This window comes from Elephas maximus, chromosome 12, assembly GCF_024166365.1.
Source record: "Elephas maximus indicus isolate mEleMax1 chromosome 12, mEleMax1 primary haplotype, whole genome shotgun sequence".
Classification (NCBI taxonomy): domain Eukaryota; kingdom Metazoa; phylum Chordata; class Mammalia; order Proboscidea; family Elephantidae; genus Elephas; species Elephas maximus.
Genome location: NC_064830.1, coordinates 87759468 through 87763667, shown reverse-complemented (window position 1 = coordinate 87763667; position 4200 = coordinate 87759468). Strand labels below are relative to the sequence as shown.

At 51.4% G+C, this 4200-nt stretch overlaps 1 long non-coding RNA gene across 1 annotated transcript; it reads left to right on the top strand.

Annotated features, from left to right (window-relative positions):
* Nucleotides 1-2769: 2769 nt before the first annotated feature.
* Nucleotides 2770-3273, top strand: LOC126086802 (uncharacterized). The gene is made up of 2 exons (XR_007519592.1): nucleotides 2770-3006; nucleotides 3108-3273. It is a non-coding gene; the product is annotated as an uncharacterized LOC126086802 (long non-coding RNA).
* Nucleotides 3274-4200: the final 927 nt, after the last annotated feature.

The following is a 4200-nucleotide window of genomic DNA, read 5'->3' as shown; positions in this document are numbered from 1 at the left end:
GGTCTTATACCCCCAGGGTCTAGAATGGAGATGGGATTTGAATGACTTGGTACAGAATGAATGATCTAAATTAGATGACCTCAAAGGTCCTTGCACCCTCCAGCCCCTTATAGGGCCCAGGCAGGGGTGACGGGGCCCTCATCCTCTTTAACCACTCTCAGGGACGCAGACTCCTCTAATGCTTTCTGAGGTACAGTGTTTCCTTCCTGAGCATTATAGGTCTTTTCAGACTCTGAAAAGTACCAGGCTTTTCCAGTTTGATGGGGATTTGCGGAAGAGCCTGGCCCAGCGGGCCTGTGATGGGCACACTTAGTACCACCTCCAAGTGGCTCCACTGTGGGCAACTTGGGGCCACCTTTTACCCTGGACTGAGCTCCTCATCCAGTCTCCCCAAAGCTCAGTGAGCTGTTCTGGCAGAAGCAGATCCCTCCAGCCCAGGAGGATGGAAGGTCAAGGAGAAAGTGGTGTGATGGCCTGAGTGGAGAAAGCTTCACGCAGACCTTTCCCCACCTCCAATCATCGTAGACCAGGAGACACAGGCTAATCTTGGTAGCCATCAGCCAGAATCTTTGTCTCCCCAGGGCTAGGGTGGGGAGGTACCCTGGGGGACACACATGTATGTGCAACATGCAAATGAAAACAGCAACAGGTGACATGTACTAAGCACATACTGTGTGCCAGATACTAGTGTCTCATACACTCTCTAAAACAACTCTACGAGGCAGTATATACAGTGGTTATCCCCATCTTGCAGATGAAGAAACTGAGGCACAAAGAGTTTAAGTAACTTGTCCACATTCGCATGGGGTTCAATGGTAGAATTCTTGACTCCCATGTGGGAGACCCAGGTCTGTTCCTGGCCAATGCACCTCATGGACACCCACCACTTGTCTGTCACTGTTGTTACTGATCTGAGCAGATTTCAGTGGCGCTTCCAGTAAGACGGACTGGGAAGAAAGGCCTGGCTATCTACTTCTGAAAATCAGCCAATGAAAACATGGATCACAACCGTCCAATTCCCAACTGGTGATGAGGAAGGTGCAGGACTGGGCAGTGTTTCATTCCATTGTGCATGGGGTCACCATGAGTCAGGGGCTGGCTCCAACAGCAGCTAACAACAACCACCACGTTTGCAAAGATAGGAAGACATGAGATCAGGATTTGAACTTGGACATTTTGGTTCCAAAGCCTGAACTGCTACCTACCACTCTGTAATCTTTCTCACAAATGCCCCCAGTGTACATACCACATACATGTGTAGACAAATGTGTATGCGAATTGGCACAGGAAATCATACACTTGCTCACGCACCCATGTGCACGTACAATTGAAGCACATAGACAGGGATTCCCACATAGTGTGAGAGCCATCACGCAGGGTCATGAAGTCCAGCCAGTACTCACCCCCACTCATGCATGCACGCTCTGTAAGCACGTGAACACAGACATAAGCTCCCTGTTAACACGTCCCATAGAAAAGCACATACCGCCCCACCCACCCATGTTCCCACCTTGGAAAGTGCGTGTACCTGGTCTTATAAGCACAGGCATGTATGTGTGCATGCTTTCGCATGAACAGATATTTTATTAAGCACCTTTTTTTTATGTGCCCAGTGGAAACCCTGGTGGTGTAGTGGTTAAGTGCTACAGCTGCTAACCAAAAGGTCAGCAGTTTGAATCCACCAGGCGCTCGCTCCTTGGAAACTCTATGAGGCAGTTCTACTCTGTCCTACAGGGTCGCTATGAGTCAGAATCGACTCGATGGCAGTGGGTTTGGTTTTTTGGGTTTTTATGTGCCCCGCACCGTGCCAAGTGCTACGGATGCAGCCGTGAAGGAGCAGAGCCCTACCCTCTGCAAGCCTGTTCTCCAGTGGGGCACCCGCAGGCACAGACATGCAGCAGAGAGGCCACTTCCAGCTCCCCAGCGCTTACTCTGCATCTGCTGCTCTGCTGGAGCCTGCATGTGCCTTAGGCAGCCATGTCAATCCCACACCCCCCACGCTTACACGTACGGGGATGAGTATAGACCCCCTCCATGCAGGGGCCACATGCACAAGTCTGGGCCTCGGCAGGGGGGTGACTGGGTGCAGGACACAGAGATCAGCATCATAGTCACACCTCCTGTGGCTCCATCGGAGTCCTGGTGATGCAGTGGTTAAAATCTATGGCTGATAACCAAAAGGTCTGCAGTTTGAATCCACCAGCTGCTCCTTGGGAACCCTGTGGGGCAGTTCTACTTTGTCCTATCGGGCTGCTATGAGTCCGAATCAACCTGACAACAGAGGGTTTTGTCGTTGGGTGGTTCCATCAGCCCTCCAGAGATCAGACCATAATCCAAGTGACAAATGCTACCTGCATTTGCAGACATATGTACGCCTCACGTGTGCTGGTGTGTGTGCACATGTGTGTGCAAGCCCCTCAACACTCACCCAGCCCTCCCAGCGAAGTCACCTGCCCCAAAGTCTCCGACCCCTCCTCTTCCTTATCTTGCACTTCAGGGAGCCAGGGCCCAGAGGCACCTGGGTCTTCCCAGATGCTGCACACCCAGGGAGGAAGGGCTGCAATGACTCGGCTTCCAGGCAGTTGTGGTGAGTTTATGCAAAGACTCCCTTCCTCAAAGAGGCTCCTTTTTACTGAAAGCTCAGGCTGCCGTGGTTTCCCCGCAATCGCATGGGGAAAGGTCAAACCTTTGCAGAACCACTTGCCAGGAACTGTCTGTCAGTCAATCGACAAGCATTTACTGCCAGCTCACACGCTGGGCTGGGCGTTGTGGGCCTAGGGCTGAAGAAGCCCAGGCCTGTGTCCCAAGAGACTGCAGCTGCCAAGGGCATCCATGAGGGTGTCCACAAGGACATCCATGAGGACATCCACCAGGGTGCTGCAGTTAGCCCGCAGGGGAGGGGCGACTGAGCAGAGGAAGTCCAGGCAGCAGCGGGAAGATCTTCTCGTTCAGACTGAAACAGTCAGCATTCTTCTGGCCCCCAGAATCACAACTGGTGGTGTACTGGTAAGCCATCTCTCTTAAAAACAAAAACAAAAAAAACAAGCCTGATATGTGGTGTTTGCTGCTTTCCATGGTGTAAATACTCCCACCTTGGCCAATTTCAGCATGATGTCATGGAGGCAGAGCTGAGAAGAGATGCCCACATCAGCTTCAGCGCATCACCGATTCACCACCTCCTCTTCCCGGAAACTCCCAAGGAAGGAGCCAGAGCCTTGGGGCCCCGGTAGAAGGTCATGGACAAGAATAGAAACCTCTGTTCATCCTTTGAAACACGTTCTGGTTTGTTCTTCCATTAACTCAGCACACCCACCCTGCTTGCCAGGCATGGGGCATGCAGAGGTCTCAGATCATTCCTACCTCGTTGAGGGGAGCAAGGCACTGAGGACCCAGAGGACTTCCGGGAGGAGGTGGCATTTAAGCTAACAGAGGAAGGCAGGTGAATGAGGGATAGGAAAGAGTTGTATGTCAAGCAGAGGAAATAGCATGTGCAATGGCTTAGCAATCTCATGCACCTCGTGGTTAATCTACCAAAAATTTCCTGTTTAACATACTTAAATGAGCCAGCGCAATCCTGAGTGCTTTACAGGTATTCACTCATCACGGCGACTATTAGTTTCCTAAGGCCACAGGACCAAAGTACCATAAACTATGTGGCTTAAAACAACAGAAATGTATTGTCTCACGGTTCTGGAGGTTAGCAGTCTGAAATTAAGGTGTTGGCAGGGCCATGCTTCCTCTGAAGGCTCTAGGGGAAGACGCTTTCTTGTCTCTTCTGGCTTCTGGTGGTCTCTGGCCATCCTCAAGGGCCCCTTGGCTTATAGATGTACCTCTGCAATCTCTGCCTCCACCTTAGCCTGGCCATCTTCTCTCTGTGTCTCTCTGTCACTTCATTTTTTATAAAGACACCGGTCATATTGGATTAGTGCCCATCCTACTCCAGTAGGAGCCCTGGTGGCACAGTGGTTAAGAGCTCGGCTGCTAACCAAAGGGGCAGCAGTTCAAATCCACCAGCTGCTCCTTGGAAACCCTATGGGGCAGTTCTACACTGTCCTATAGGGTGGCTATGAGTCAGAATTGACTCCACCCGGCAACAGGGAGCTACTGGAGTATAACCTCAGGTTAACTAATAACATCTCCAAAGGCCCTATTTCCAAACAAGGTCACCTTCACGGGCTCTGGGAAGCTAGGATGTCAACA